This window comes from Budorcas taxicolor, chromosome 16, assembly GCF_023091745.1.
Source record: "Budorcas taxicolor isolate Tak-1 chromosome 16, Takin1.1, whole genome shotgun sequence".
In the NCBI taxonomy this organism is placed as follows: Eukaryota; Metazoa; Chordata; class Mammalia; order Artiodactyla; family Bovidae; genus Budorcas; species Budorcas taxicolor.
In genome coordinates, this window is record NC_068925.1 from 23996470 (window position 1) to 24014053 (window position 17584).

Sequence of the window (17584 nt, forward strand, 5' to 3'; positions counted from 1 at the left end):
AGCATGACAATCTCTAGGTCCCTCCATGATACAAATGAACTTACACAAAAGAAAGAGACTCACAGACTTAGAGAATGAATTTATGGTAGCTAGGAGGAGAATGAGAGGAAGGGATAGTTAGGGATGTGGGATGGACATGGACACACTGCTGTATTTAAAATGGATCATCAACAAAGACCTACTGTATAGCACATGGAACTCTGTTCAATGTTATGCGGCAGACTGGATGGGAGGGGAGTTTGGGGGAGAGTGGATATATGTGTATATATGGCTAGTCCTTTTGCTGTTCACCTGAAACTATCACAGCATTGTTTGTTAATTGGCTATACCCCCAATACAAAATTAAAAGCTTTAAAATTTTTTAAAAAAAAATATTTTATTAGAAAGAAAATAAATTTCTACCACAACATAAAAAAACAAACAAAAAAAAAGAACCTATTGCCAAGCACATTGTATGCTACACACTTAACCGAAACTCCATTCCCACAGTAAGTCAGGAAATGACCCAGTGCCTGGAGCTATAGGCTAGGCAAGGTCAATCACACCTCTATCAAATCAAATGAATAGTTCCCATTCACCTGGATTTTTAGGAATAATAGACTACTTTGAATGTCACCTGTTCTTTCCTCTGTATCTAAGAGGCACTTCTAGATCATAATCTTTTCTCTTTTGAAAGAAGAGTTAGGAACAGGGTAAATAAATACAGACAGATTGTTGTTATTATGGGTGCTCAGTTGTGTCTGACTCTTTGCGACCCCATGGGCTGTAACCCGCCAGGCTCCTTTGTCCATGGAATTTTTCCAGGCAAGAATACTGGAGTGGGTTACCATTCCCTTCTCCAGAGGATCTTCCTGACCCAGGGAGCGAACCCACGTCTCCTGAGCCTCCTGCATTGGCAGACGGATTCTTTACACTATGCCACCTGGGAAGCCTGTAGACAAATAGCTGTTTGTGTAAATTAGAGCAGGATCAACTGAATGATGGATGGAGTTCATTCTTATTCCATTAATTATTCCATTACTGTCATCTATCTATTCCATAAAAATAAGTGCTTGCTCTCTGCTATATCATAAGCGCTTCTATTTCCTGGTGTAGAGGAATATCCATTTCACATCTTTTCAGTTTAATTAACTTTCAGACCCAACTTCCTACTGTCGTTTGTTAAAAGTTGTGACTCAAATAAGTGTAATCTGGAGGAAGGCTGGGGCCAGGAGCCCTGGTGGAAGCCTAGCTGGAGATGTCCAAACCGGGGTGTTAAGACTCCTTCCCTTCAGGTGTATGACCCTCTTCAAGGGCACCCGGGTCTCCAGGGGCCAACCCTGCCAGGTCTCTTCCATCATCCTGGGTCCTTTGAGTTCCTTTTTCTTCTCCTGATGAAACCTTCTTGATTCTGTGACCTAATCCCTGTAGGATTAACCGAATCACCAAAGGATGTGAAAGACTGCAACTGCTTCCTGTGTTACCTCACCAAGAGGCATCTGCACTTGGATTCTCAGAGCAAAAGCAAATGATCCTGCAGACATGAAGCTCCAATGGATCCAGGCAGAGGCATGAGGGAAATGCATGGGTCAAAGTCTCATCCCAGCGTTCCTTATGTCATAGGATGTATGCAGCTTTGATCTGCTTATCAAATAAATTTGTCTACTTAAAAAACTCCACTCATCTCCTCCTGGAAGCTTTATTTTTAAAAAAAAAATGCTTGGTGGAGGAATGTCAAGAGACATATCAGAAGAGAGCCCTTGATTCCTTGTGGAAGCAAGCCACTGAAACACCCTCATTTGTTTTTGTCAGAGGACTTGACTATAGACGTTTGGGTTCTGGGAATTGATCAAGACCAAAAGTTTGAGGGGGAAATGAGGTCAAGGTCACTGCCACACCACATGGCTGGGGCTCAGCTAGCTGTTGGTGTGTGAGTTTGCTTTAATGACATGAAGCAGACTAATAAACAGAACATGCTATATTTTGGAAAATGAATGAATCCCTGTACTGGGAGACTCTTAGGTGGAGTGTGTTAACCCTCTCCTGAGCCAGTAATGGGACCTTTGAGGTTTCTCGTGGAAATTACAATATTTGTGGAATCAAAAACATAGAAACGGCCAAATCTTAGAAGCTGAATGAGAATGACTCATTTGGGTAGGTATTTCGTGGCTGTACAAAGATCACTCAGTCACTGTCAAGAGTGTAAACATCCTTAGATGTACTCCTAAGAATGCACTTTGATTTCAAATTCTGGGGATCACAGAGACATTAACTTCTGCATCTTTTTATCTTCTATTTTAAATGAAGATAATTAAGAGTATCTATCTTAATTAAGAGATAATTAAGAGGCAATGATCAAGACCATCCCAAGAAAAAGAAATGCAAAAAGGTAAAATGGTTGTCTGAGGAGCTTTACAAATAGCTGAGAAAAGAAGAGAAGCTAAAGTCAAGAGAAAAGGAAAGATATACTCAACTGAATGTACAGTTGCAAAGAATAGCAAGGAGAGAAGAGAAAGCCTTCCTCAGTGATCAATGCAAAGAAATGCAATGGAATAGAAAAGACTAGAGATCTTTTCAAGAAAATTAGGGATACCAAGGGAACATTCCATGCAAAGATGGGCACAATAAAGGACAGAAAAACTATGGACCTAACAAAAGTAGAAGATAAGAAAAAAAGGTGACAAAATACACAGAAGAATTCTATGAAAAATTATCTTAATGACCAAAGATGGAGGCGCTCTATACAGTCAGCCAAAACAAGAATGGGAGCTGACTGTGGCTCAGATCATGAACTCCTTATTGAAAACTTCAGACATAGAATGAAGAAAGTAGGGAAAGCCACTAGACCATTCAGGTATGACCTAAATGAAATATCTTATAATTAAACATTGGAAGTGACAAGTAGATTCAAGGGATTACATCTGATAGATAGAGTGCCTGAAGAACTATGGATGGAGGTTCATGACATTATACAGGAAGCAGTGATCAAGGTCATCCCCAAGAAAAAGAAATGCAAAAAGGCAAAATGGTTGTCTGAGAAGGACTTACAAATAGCTGAGAAAAGAAGAGAAGCTAAAGGCCAAAGAGAAAATGAAAGATATACTCATTTGAATGTAGAGTGCCAAAGAATAGCAAGGAGAGATAAGAAAGCTGCCCTCAGTGACCAATGCACAGAAATAGAGGAAAACAAAAGAATGGGGAAGACTAGAGATCTCTTCAAGAAAATTAGCGATACCAGGGAACATTTCATGCAAAGATGGGCACAATAAAAGACAGAAATAATATGGACCTAACAGAAGCAGAAAGTATTAAGAAGAGGTGACAAAAATAAACAGAAGAACCATACAAAAATGATCTTTATCACACAGATAATCACAATGGTGTGATCACTCACCTAGAGCCACACATTCTGGAATGCAAAGTCAAGTGGGCCATAGGGAGTATCACTAGGAATAAAGCTAGCGAAGGTGATGGAATTCCAGCTGAGATATTTCAAATTCTAAAATATGATATTGTTAACGTGTTGCACTCAATATGCCAGCAAATTTGGAAAACTCAGCAGCGGCCACAGGACTGGAAAAGGTCAGTTTTCATTCCAATCCCAAAGAAAGGCAATGCCAAAGAATGCTCAAACCACCACTCAATTGCACTCATTTCACTCGCTAGTAAAGTAATGCTGAAAATTTTCCAAGCTAGGCTTCACCAGTGCATAAACTGTGAACTTCCAGATGTTCAAGCTGGTTTTAGAAAAGGCAGAGGAATCAGGGATCAAATTGTCAACCACCACTAGATCATAGAAAAAGCAAGATAATTCCACAGAAACATCTACTTCTGCTTTATTAATTACACCAAAGCCTTTGACTGTGCCGATCTCAACAAACTGTGGAAAATTCTTCAAGAAATAGGAATACCAGATCACCTTATCTGCCTCCTGAGAAATCTGTATGCAGGTCACAAAGCAACAGTTAGAACTGGACATGGAACAACAGATGGTTCCAAATTGGGAAAGGAGTACATCAAGGCTGTATATTGTCACCCTGCTTATTCAACTTATATGCAGAGTACATCATGCGAAATGCCAGGCTGGATGAAGCACAGCTGGAAGCAAGACTGCTGGGAGAAATACCAATAACCTCAGATATGCAGATGACACCACACTTATGCCAGAAATCAAAAAAAAACTAAAAAACCTTTGATGAAAGTGAAAGAGGAGAGTGAAAAAGCTGGCTTAAAACTCAGCATTCAAAAAAACAGAGATCATGCCATCCAGCCCCATCACTTCATGGCAAATAGATGGGGAAACAATGGAAAGAGTGTCAGACTTAATTTTCTTGGGCTCCAAAATCACTATAGATGGTGACTGCAGGCATGAAATTAAAAGACGCTTGCTCCTTGGAAGAAAAGTTATGACCAACCTAGACAGCATATTAAAAAGCAGAAACATTACTTTGCCAACAAAGGTCTGTCTAATTAAAGCTATGGTTTTTCCAGTAATCATGTACAAATGTGAGACTTGGACCATAAAGAAAGCTGAGCACCAAACAACTGATCCTCTTGAACTGTGGTGTTGGAGAAGACCCTTTGACTGCAAGGAGATCCAACCAGTCCATCCTAAAGGAAATCAGTCCTGAATATTCACTGGAAGGACTGATGCTGAAGCTCCAATACTTTGGCCACCTGATGCGAAGAACTGACTCATTTGAAAAGACCCTGATGCTGGGAAACATTGAAGGCAGAAGGAGAAGGGAATGACAGAGGGTGAGATGGTTGGATGGCATCACTGACTCGATGGACATGAGTTTGAGCAAGCTCCAGGAGTTGGTGATGGACAGGGAAGCATGGCATGCTGCAGTACATGGGGTCACAAAAAGTCAGACACAACTGAGAGACTGAACTGAACTGAACTGAACTGAATGACCAAGATAACTGGTTGGTGTGATCATTCACATAGAGTCTGACATTCTTGAGTCCAAAGTCAAGCAGGCCTTAAGAAGTATCACTATGAACAAAGCTAGTGGAGGTGATGGAATATCAGCTGAGCTATTTCAAGTCCTAAAAGATGATGCTGTGAAAGTGCTGCACTCAATATGCCAGCAAATTTGGGAAACTCAGCAGTGCCCACAGGACCGGAAAAGGTCAGTTTTCATTCCAATCCCAAAGAAAGGCAATGTCAAAGAATGCACAAACTACCACACAATTGCACTCATCTCACATGCTAACAAATCATTTCCCCAAATTCTCCAAGCTAAGCTTCAACAGTACATGAATCAAGAACCTCCAGGTGTTCAAGCTGGATTTAGAAAAGGCAGAGGAACCAGAGATCAAATTGCCAACATCCTCTGGATCATAGAAAAAGCACCAAAATTCCAGAGAAATTTCTGCTTTATTGACTATGCCAAAGCCTTTGACTGTGTGGATCACAACAAACTGTGGAAAATTCTTCAAGAGATGGGAATACCAGATCACCTTATCTGCCTCCTGAGAAATCTGTATGCAGGTCAAGAAGCAACATTTAGAACCAGACGTGGAACAACAGATGGTTCCAAATTGGTAAAGGAATTTAGAAAGATGGTAACAACAACCCTGTAGGCGAGACAGCAAAAGAGACGCAGATGTACAGAACAGACTTTTTGACTCTGTGGGAGAGGGAGAGGGTGGGATGACTTGGGAGAATGGCATTGAAACATGTATAATATCATATAAGAAACGAATCACCAGTCTAGGTTCGATGCAGGATACAGGATGCTGAGGCTGGTGCACTGGGATAACCAAGAGGGATGGTATGGGGAGGGAGGTGAAAGGGGGGTTCAGGAGTGGGAACTTGTGTACACCCGCAGCAGATTCATGTTGATGTATGGCAAAACCAATAAAGTATTGTAAACTAAAAAAAAAAATAAAATAAAAGTAAAGTAAAAAAAAAAAAAGTGAGCATTTAGAGCAGGAAAAAAAATAAAAACAAATTGGTAAAGGAGTACATCAAGTATGTATATTGTCACTCTGCTTATTTAACTTCTATGCAGAGTACATCATGCAAAATGCCAGGCTGTATGAACACAAGCAGGAATCAAGATTGCTGGGAGAAATATCAATAACTTCAGATATATAGATGACACTTCCCTTATGGCAGAAAGTGAAGAGGAACGAAAGAGCCTCTTGATGAAGGTGAAAGAGAAGGCTGCCTTAACACTCAGCGTTCAAAAAATGAAGACCATGGCATCCAGTCCCATCACTTCATGGCAAATAGATGGGGAAACAACGGAAAGAGTGACAGACTTTATTTTCTTGGGCTCCAGAATCACTGCAGATGGTGACTGCAGCCATGAAATTAAAAGATGCTTGCTTCTTGGAAGAAAAGCTATGACAAACCTAGACAGGAAATTAAAAAGCAGAGACATTACTTTGCCAACAAAAGTCCATCTGGTCCAAGCTATGGTTTTTCCGGTAGTCATGTATGAATGTGAGAGTTGGACCATAAAGAAAGCTGAGCACCAAAGAATTGATGCTTTTGAACTGTGGTGTTGGAGAAGACTCTTGAGAGTCCCTTGGACTGCAAGGAGATCCAACCAATCCATCCTAAAGAAAATCAGTCCTGATATTCATTGCAAGTACTGATGCTGAAGCTGAAACTCCAATACTTTGGCCACCTGATGAGAAGAACTTTCTCATTTGAAAAGACCCTGATGCTGGAAAAGATTGAAGGCAGGAAAAGAAGGGAACCACAGAGGCTGAGATGGTTGGATGGCATCACGGACTCAATGGACAAGTGTTTGAGCTAGCTCTAGAGGTTGGTGATGGACAGGGAAGCCTAGCGTGCTGCAGTCCGTGGGGTCTCAGGAAGTCGGACAGGACTGAGCGAGTGAACTGACTATCTGACTGATCTCAGATGTTGAGAGAAGTAAGAAAGCACTGTGGAACTTTTCAAACAACATATATCATATAGTAAATCCTCAGAAGTGTTCTTTATTATTATTATTTTAATTTTTTGGCCATGCCATGTGGCATGGGGAATCTTAGTTCCCTGACCAGGGATCGAACCTGTGCCCTCTGCATTGGAAGCCTGGAGTTTTAACCACTGGACCACAAGTGAAATCCCCCTCATTATTGTTTAAATACTGTCAACTCCTTATCATGCTTATTAAACATCAGAATATCTGGACAAATAGTCCCCAATAACAATGACAGCACAGGTATCTGCCTATCATTGGAATGAACTAGGTGTTTGTATTTAATTCTTGCAACAGCGGATTTATTTTTTAATTATATTGCCTGGGCTTGACATTCTGAGTGGCCAAACGATATGCTGTAAAATTGGAAAAAAGTGGGCAGATCTCTCTGGCCTCTTGAAAATTGAATATACTGTGGTTTGAGGAATACAAGTTTCAGAAAAGTAATCTGCCATGTGCCTACTTCTCCAATGGCAAATGAGGCATTGTTTCATTTTATGAAAGCCTTTCCTCAGGGTTTTCAATGGTAAATAATAGCACTTTTCCTCCTCATCCAACTAACCATCCTTCTCTTCGAAGCATCAGGTATTCATTCCAGGACTGAGCAGCTGTGTTTCATCACCAGGTGACCCAACTGTTCTTTTATCTTCATCAAAGTCTACTGTATATTCTGGATGGTGCTCAGCAAGAAGAGTATGTATTTTTATGGCGGGATACAAAGTAAGCAAACACAATGATATACAAAATACAAACTGACAAGTTGAAGTAGCAGAAGTACCATGGCAGGGGCAGGGAGTAAGGCAGGAAGAAGTATTAAAATATAGAAGTTAACTCTTGAGAAGACTTAGCAAAAGCTTACAAAATAGGCATAAAGTATTCATTCACTCTGAAAATGATCTGGATGTCTTCAGCAGGGACTCAAAGTCAGGATTCAGTATCATTGATAGATTCTGTGGGCATTTTTTTTCTGACTGTGATAAGTCCCATGGACCTTCTAGATTTGAAGAGTCTGTCAATTAGAAATTAGAGAGAAATAGCATTGACTGTTGTGAATGAACAAACAGGCCACTTTAAAAGAAAAAAAAACTGAAGTTTTAAAGTCAACTGAAAAATTCTGAATTATCCATTCAACCAAAAAAGCACTTTTGAGCTTTGATGGCAAAGTATCTATACTCAGTCTTGTCTAGATGTAGATGCAATGAGAAGCTCCCATATTCATGTAGCTTAAAATCTTTGGTGGAAATGACAGGAAATACACAAATAGTCAAACAAATATATAGTCCATTGGCTATACAGTTCATTGAATAAAGATGAAACAGGGTAGGAGGTGGAGATAACAAGGTTGCGGTTACTGTAATGAGGGCATCAGTGAAGACAGAATGATCTGGATCCCTTGTTTTGGGGGCCCTATGATTGAGTCATGTGAAGTCATGTGAGTCATACTCATCGTCTTTCCCTTAAATATGTAATTATTTCTGACCTTTGGTCACAGACAGGGAAATAAGAAATGGTTAACATGCTGGTTTTTCTGAAAGCTAGCACTAACAGACTTTCTGAAGTTTCTTTCAGCTCTGTAACAAACTCTCCTTTATCCATTTATCTCCAGAAGCTGAGATTCACTTGTCCCCAAGTAGCTTGAAAACTAGTCAGAAGGAAACAGTGACAATGCTTTAAAGGGTTTGCTATTCCTCGATTTGCAGAGTCAGTATAAATAGACCATGTTTTAAAAGGTGAGCCAGAAAAACCCCAAAAGGTGGAAAAATAGAGAAGCTAAAAATAAATGACTAAAAGAGAAAAGTTCCTGTAATTTTAGGTTTAAAATACGAGGTTGAGTAATCAAGGAAAGTATTTTTACTGCCCTGTCAATATTTTTCCTGGAAGCTCAAGTAAATAGACCTTCTTCAGATCTGCAGCGTGCGTGCCTAATGGTCTTAGGTGTCTCTGACCACAGAATAACTTTATCCCTAAGAAAGAGAGCAAACAGGAACTTTGTGGTTTTAGCATTCCCCACAAATAAGTCAATATATGGATGTATATAAAAATGGTTCAGTGCCATAGGACAGATAATTTAAGTCTGTTCGAGAAGTGTTTTCCCCCCAGTGGAATCTTTCATATGAACCTTCCCACACAGTGAAATCGAGCGCTGCTTGCCAAGAGTGGTCATCGTATTTTCTGCATCATTTGCACTCTCTTTCAATTTACTGTTCAATGCCTAGCAGTGGTGCAGAAAACATAAGAGAGGTCGTCCCTTTTCTAAGTTGGGTCCTCATTTATTTTCCCTGCTGGTGAAAAACCCACTGGCTTTCAGGCTCTTCTGAACCTGTAGCCAGGCAAGGCAGGGGGTCACAAATGTTGAACAGAGTTTAAAAGGGGGAAAAATGATCATAAGAACTTTTAAGCACACAGAGCTCTCCAGTTCTAGCTGTCCCTGGGTTTTACGAGGCATTTGCCCAAAGCCCTGCTGTTCAGGGAAGGGGAACAGCACGTGGCTTTGTTGGCAGCCCTGAGCTATGTCTCTAATTGGGGCATGCTTCCACTGGTTGATTCATTAGGTTGCACTGATCCTAGGATTTAACGCAAATTCATCACTTGAATAACTGGCACCCTTCAACCTGTGGATCCTTGATTATTTGATGCTGGGTGGAAATAGGTTCTGGGAGTCGTCAGAAACAAACTGCAGATCAGATGCCCATACATCACCTTGTAGGCCACCGATACAGTGTGTGCTTTCAGGTCAGACATGACTAATAGGTCTTCAATCTGGAATTGGCCAGTGTACAGCCCATGGGCTTAACAGAGAGGAAGGCTCACTTTCTCTTCCAAAAAGGTCCCATGTGAACCAACATCTCTGTGTGTCTGATGGCTCCTGGCTGAAAAGATTTGAAAGATCACTTGGAGACTGGATTTTTTTTTTAATTGGTAAAAATTCATAATTTTATCCCAGAAGGAAAAAAAATAATGTTGCTCTTCTAGCCTGTTTGGCAACTTCTGAGTTCATCAACATGCCAAAACTTCCAGTTAACTCAGTCAAAAAGCCCAGTCAAACCAGGCATACACAGGCAAATAATAGCAAATACTTCTCTAAACAGCAAGTAGCAAATCATTTCCAAGACATTGTGTGTTTTTAAAATCTAAAATGCTCTCAGAAAGATTAGTTAGATACATCTATTGTTAATCATATAGTTTTCATAGAAAAGCTGCTGCTGCTGCTAAGTCGCTTCAGTCCTGTCCGACTCTGTGCGACCCCATAGACGGCAGCCCGCCAGGCTCCCCTGTCCCTGGGATTCTCCAGGCAAGAATACTGGAGTGGGTTGCCATTTCCTTCTCCAATGCATGAAAGTGAAAAGTGAAAGTGAAGTCGCTCAGACGTGTCCAACTTTTAGCGACCCCATGGACTGCAGCCTACCAGCCTTCTCCATCCATGGGGTTTTCCAGGCAAGAGTACTGGAGTGGGGTGCCATTACCTTCTCCCCATAGAAAAGCTAACATATCCTAAAAAACAGCCATAATCAGACTAACGTTAAAATGAACAGACGCATTTTGATATAAAATGGCCCCAAAAGCCAAAATGCAAAGATGAACATGAATCTATTAATGTTCTTGAATTTGATATCATGTGGGCAAAAAATAAATGAATAAATAAATCATCGGTCGAGCATTTGTCTGTCACATCGATGTAGCCTTGTTTTTATCCTCCCTGGGATATATTTGAGATGACTGTAGTGTGTACCAGTTTCTCCTCACCATCTGACACATCCATGACATTTCTTCCTCCTGAAAGGCAGTAAACAGTAAGCAGAGAAGCAAGAACTTTGTTTCCCACAGAGTCTTGAGTCTGGTCCTGTTTATCTTTCTATAACAATGGAAACAGATGTATTCCTGTTCTTGCAGCTTTCCAGATGCATTACTCTAAAATTCCATCTGCTGTTCAGAGATGTTGCTAGTTTTGAAAGGAGTGAGGACTTTGCCAAGTCAATTACTTGACGCAAGACATTGCAATTTCTGTGTGCGAAGCCCACTCTCCGTGGTGGTTGGGGTCCTGTTGCAGTGTACTGTGATTATGAACTCTCAGCAGAGTGGACCTCCAAGTGGAACTGAGGGATCCTGGAAGCACTGTGTAACAGCAATAAGGACCTGGAGCCCAGAATCAGTGATGAACCAAATTACTTTAATCCTGCCATCAGCTTCAGTCAGAACTGATCCCAAGGCCCTGTGTACTAGTTGATGTCAGGTTGAGGCCAAGTATCCCTGGTTATGGGAAAAAACAGAACTAGAATGTGAATAGAAAGTAGGCAAAATCTTACACAGTCACACTCTATTAGAGAAGCCTGTTTTGAAAAGAGCATCTTTCCTTTTCTCTTAAATTATAGTATTCCTTCACTAAGTGTGTTTGTTTCTCCCACTAACTTTAGCCTTTACCCCGAAGTATACATTTTTGTCCTTACAATTCTCAACTGCCTCAATGGTAAAGAATCCACCTGCTAATGCAGAAGACGCAGGAGACAGGGGCTCCCCCCCTGGTTAGGGAAAATCCCCTGGAGGGGGAAATGGCAACCCACTCCAGTATTCTTGCCTGTAGAATCCCATGGACAGAGGAAACTCGCAAGCTACAGTCCGTGGGGTCGCAAAGAGTTGGACACAACTGAGTGACTAAGCACACACATAAGCATTAATATGCTGGGCAACATAAACTGGGGAAAGATGTTCAATTTGAAGCTGTGTAAAACAGCACTTACAGCAATAGCAAAATACGCACAGTGTTCAATTACACACAGAGCACTCAGTAAAAATGACTATACTCTGTGCCATAAAACAAACATTAATAAAGCTAAAATGATAGAAATCATACGAAGTATGTTCTTGGGGAATAAAAAGATTAAACTAGACATCAATAACAGAAAGATACCTGAAAATTCCTTAAATATTTGAAAATTTTTTTAAAAATTTAAATATCTCTTTTAAATAGCCCATGATTCAGATAGGTGGCCTGGGGAAATTCTAAAATGCTGTAAGCTGAAAAAAATTAAACCACAATGTAACAACATTGACTGGATGCAGAGAAAGCTGTGATTAAAATTTGCCTACATTAGGAATGAAAGAATATCACTCCTGACCCTGTAGACGAAAGAATAAAGAAATGCTGCAAATAATTCAGTGCCCCTCAAATGCACCAACTTAGATGAAACTGATTTATTCCTTGAAAGACACAAACTACAAAAATGTATTCAAGAAGAAATAAATAACAAGAAACATCTATTGAAGAAACTGAGATTGTAGTTAAAAACATTTATATACAGGAAATTCTAAGCTGGGATGATTTTACTGGTTAATTCTATCAAATATCTAAGGAAGAAATAATGTAAATAAATAAAATATAATATAAATAAATAAAAAACATAAATTATAAACCATCTATTAAGGCAAATAATTGGAAACTTTGCTGTCTCAATTTCCAGCTGTCAGAGAAAAAAGTTACAAATAAGCCAAGGGGAAAAGCTAGAATGAACACTACAGTGTTTGATTGGAATGAAAGCTATCACTATCAGCTCATGCTTTTTTTAAATAGAAATAGCAATAAACATAGATGTATGTACATGTATTAGTTAGTGTATATACATACGCTTCCAATCTCTGTCCCCTGAGAGAGTCTAGAAGTAATGACACACTCATAGCAAAGAGCACATCTAGTGCCCGTATCTTTGCTTTTAAAATATCATTCTCAACGAAAGGAACCAGGGGTCTTTGGAAAAGTGGTTGATTCTAGAGCTGGGCAGAGAAAATACAAATGAAATTTGATGCCAGAAAGTAAGAAAATAGTCCCGGAGGATGGGAACTGGAATACAGACACCAACCGAAAAGCTCACCAAATGGCTAAAACTGAAACAATTTTAGAAACAAAAATAATAGTATTATACTTACTTCATAAAATATAATAAATGATGCTCTATCTTTATATGAATAAATAATTGAATAAACACATAAATGAAGACGGGAAAACTCTTCCTTATAGTTGTTGCTGTTCAGTCGCTCAGTCATGTCCAACTCTTTGCGACCTCTGGAAGGCAGCACACCACTCTCCCCTGTCCTTCACCATCTCCCAGAGCTGGCTCAAACTCAGGTGCATTGAGTTGGTGATGTCATCCAAGCAACTATTCCTGTGTCATCCCCTTCTCCACTTGCCTTCAATCTTTCCCAGGATCAGGGTCTTTTCTAATGAGTCAGTTCTTTGCATCAGGAGGCCAAAGTATTGGAGTTTCAGCTCCAGCATTGGTCCTTGCATTGAATATTCAGGATTGATTTCCTTTAGGATTCACTGCTTTGACCTCCTTGCAGTCCAAGGGACTCTCAAGAGTCTTCTCCAACACCACATTTCAAAAGCATCAATTCTTCAATGTTCAGACTTCTTAATGGTCCAACACTCACATCCATACATGACTACTGGGAAAACCATAGCTTTGATTATATGGACCTTTGTTAGCAAAGTAATATCTCTGCTTTTTAACGTGCCATCTAGATTGGTCACGACTTTTCTTCCAAGGATCTTTTAATTTCATGCCTGCAGTCACCATCTTCAGTGATTTTGAAGACCAAGAAAATAAAGTTTGACACTGTTTCCATTGTTTCCCCCATCTATTTTCCCTGAAATGATGGGACCAGATGCTCTGATCTTCATTTTTTGAATGCTGATATTTAAGCCAGATTTTTCACTCTCCTCTTTCACTTTCATCAAATGCTCTTTAGTTCTTCCTCACTTCCTGCCATAAGGGTGGTGTCATCTGCATATCTGAGGTTATTGATATTTCTCTCAGCAATCTTGATTCCAGCTTGTGTTTCATCCAGCCCAGTATTTCTCATGATGTACTCTCCATATAAGTTAAATAAGCAGGGTGACAATGTACAGCCTTGACGTACTCCTTTCCCAGTTTGGAACCAGTCCATTGTTCCATGTCTGGTTCTAACTATTGCTTCTTGACCTGCATACAGATTTCTCAGGAGTCAGGTCAGGTGGTCTGGTATTCCCCTCTCTTGAATAATTTTCTACTATTTTTTGTGATCCACACAGTCAAAGGTTTTAGTGTAGTCAATGAAACAAAAGTATATATTTTTCTGGAATTCTCTTGCTTTTTCTATGATCCAATGGATGTTGGCAATTTAATCTCTGGTTCTTCTGCCTTTTCTAAATCCAGCTTGAACATCTGGGAGTTCTCAGTTCATGTACTGTGGAAGCCTAGCTTGGAGAATTTTGAGTATCACTTTGCTAGCATATGAAATGAGTGCAATCATGTGGTTGAACATTCTTTGGCACTGCCCTTCGAATCCCAGGGATGGGGGAGCCTGGTGGGCTGATGTCTGCGGGGTCGCACAGAGTCGGACACTACTGAAGTGACTTAGCAGCAGCAGTTCTTTGGGACTGGAATGAAAACTGACATTCTCCAGTCCTGTGGCCACTGCTGAGTTTTCCAAATTTGCTGGCATATTGAGTGCAACGCTTTCTCAGCATCATCTTTTATGATTTGAAATAGCTCAACTGGAATCCCATCACCTCCACTAACTTTGTTCATAGTGATGCTTCCTAAGGCCCACTTGACTTTACACTCCAGGATATCTGACTCTATGTGAATGATCACATCATCATGGTTATCTGGGTCATGAAGATCTTTTTTGTATAGTTTTTCTGTGTATTCTTGCCACCTTTTCTTAATACTTCTGCTTCTGTTAGGTCCATACTATTTCTGTCCTTTATAATGCCCATCTTTGTATGAAATGTTCCCTTGGTATCTCTAATTTTCTTGAAGAGATCTCTAGTCTTTCCCATTGTATTGTTTTCCTCTATTTCTTTGCACTGATCACTTAGGAAGGCTTTATTCTCTCTCCTCACTATTCTTTGGAACTCTTCATTCAGATGAATATATCTCTCCTTTTCTCCTTTGCCGTTAGCTTTTCTTCTTTGCTCAGCTATTTGTAAGGCCTCCTCAGACAACCATTTTGTCATTTGCAGTTTGTCCTTTTGCAATTCTTTTTCTTGTGGATGATTTGATCCTATTTCAACATGGCCTAAGCAAGCAGTGTCAACGTAGGCAGTGGTTGTGATGAAAAAGGGCCTGCGTAATTATCCCAGGAATCTGCATGCCCCAACACTAGCATTTCAAGGGTGAAGCTTTTCAACATCTTAGTGGACACTTTCTCCAAAAGTTGATCATTGCCGGGAGAAGCTATACCCTTGTGTGTACCAGGACCCAGGAGAAGGAACAGACCCCATGAGAGACTGACCCAGATTTCTGTATGGAAGAATTCCAATTAATAAATACAGAAGGTATGAAAATCAATATTAGATCCATTAATTGATACTAAAATTAGTAGGGGAAAGTTTGAAAAGTGTTTGGACATTTGCACAGTCTTGAAGTGTTTCTTCCAGATATTTATTTACAAAGGAAAACATGGGAGGGGTACAGTGGAGAAACCCATCAGATACCACATTGACCATGTAATCAAGGTTATTGTCACCAGTAATAAGATTTATTTCATACTCCCCTAGATTATAATGCACAGAAAAAGACTTCTGTGCCAGTCCTGTGGCATTCTGGTCAAAAGTGTATAACCTAAATGTAATCATGAGAAACATTAAAAAAAAATCCAAACAGAAGAAAATTCTACAAAATTACTGACCAGGACTTTTCAGAAGGATCAAGGTCATGAAAGATAAGAGAAGACTGAGGAATTGTCACATCTTATGAGGAGAATAAAGACATGCAATTAAATGTGATGCAGGATTCCAGATTGAATCCTGAAAAAAACAAATAAAAAAGACATAAATGGAAAAACTGGTGAAATCCTATGAAGTCACTAGCTTTCATAATAGATTGCACCAATGTTAATTTCTCAGTTTCTGTCATTGCTCTGCTTGTGTGCTCAGTCATGTCCAACTCTTTGCAACCACCAGGCTCATCTGTCCACCAAATTTTCCAGGCAAGAATACTGGAACGGGTTGCTGTTTCCTACTCTAGGGTATCTTCCCAAGCCAGGGATCGAACTCACATCTCTTGAGTCTCCTTCACTGGCAGGAAGATCCTTTAGCAGGCTGCCACCTGGAAAGCTATGACTATGCAAATATTAATTTGGTGAGCAGCTGGGTGAGGGGCATAAAAGAACCCTACATTCTTGCAACTTTTTGGTTAAGTCTAAAATTATTTCAAAATAAAAACTTTAAAAAATAATTAAAAGAGAGGGAGGGGAAATACATACCAGCCACTGGTCTATCAGTTCAGTTCAGTTCAGTCGCTCAGTCGTGTCCAACTCTTTGCGACCCCATGAACCGCAGCACGCCAGGCCTCCCTGTCCATCACCAACTGCCAGAGTTCACTCAGACTCATGTCCATCAAGTCAGTGGTGCCATCCAGCCATCTCATCCTCTGTCGTCCCCTTCTCCTCCTGCCCCCAATCCCTCCCAGCATCATGGTCTTTTCCAATGAGTCAACTCTTTGCATCAGGTGGCCAAAGTACTGGAGTTTCAGCTTCAGCATCATTCCCTCCAAAGAAATCCCAGGGCTGATCTCCTTTAGGATGGACTGGTTGGATCTCCTTGCAGTCCAAGGGACTCTCAAGAGTCTTTTCCAACACCACAGTTCAAAAGCATCAATTCTTTGGCGCTCAGCTTTCTTCACAGCCCAACTCTCACATCCATGCATGACCACTGGAAAAACCATAGCCTTGACTAGACGGACCTTTGTTGGCAAAGTAATGTCTCTGCCTATAGAGAGGATTGAATTCTGATGGGCAGAATTTTGAAGGTCTTCCTGCTGTGGCAACAGTGGTGGTCTCTTAGATCCCACTAGTTCTGCTCTCTGAAAGGAACTTTTCCTTTATTCTCCCTGACATTGAACTCGGATGAGTTCTTTTCTTGTTGATTTCAGATTTATTGCAATATAATGGACAAACAAAATTGTAAGATACTTAAAATATACATTGTGGTGACCTATAACATGTATACATTATAAAAGGATTCTCCCCATTTAGTTAATGTGTTCATCAAGTCAATATTTATCCAGTGTGTGAGACACAACATTTAAATTCTACTCTCTTAGCTAATTTCAATTATGCAATACAGTGTTATCAGCTTAGTTACCATGCTTTATCTTTTGGTCCTTGGACCTTATTCATTTAATAGCCTAAAGTTTGTATCCTTTTTCCAGTCTCTCCCTATTCCCTCCTTCCCCCAGCCCCTGACAACCTCCATTCTATTCTCCTGTTTCTATGAGTCTGACATTATTTTAAATTCCACATATAAGTGATACCACACAGTATTTGTCTTTCTCTGTCTGACTAGCCTCACTTAGTATAATGCCCTCAAGTTTAATCCATGTTGTCACAAACAGCATGATTTCCTTCTTATGGCTAAATGATAATCCATTGTATATACATACCGCATCATCTCTATCCATTCATAATTTATGAACACTTATCCTGTTTCCACTGGCAACCCATTCCAGTGTTCATGCCTGCAGAATTCCCAGAAGAGACGAGCCTGGCAGGCTATAGTCCATGGGATCACAAAGAGTCAGTGACAGCACACACTCATGCAGCCTGTTTCCATATCTTAGTCACTGTGAACAATGCTACAATGAACATAGGTGTGCAGATATCTCTTTAATATCCTGTTTTCA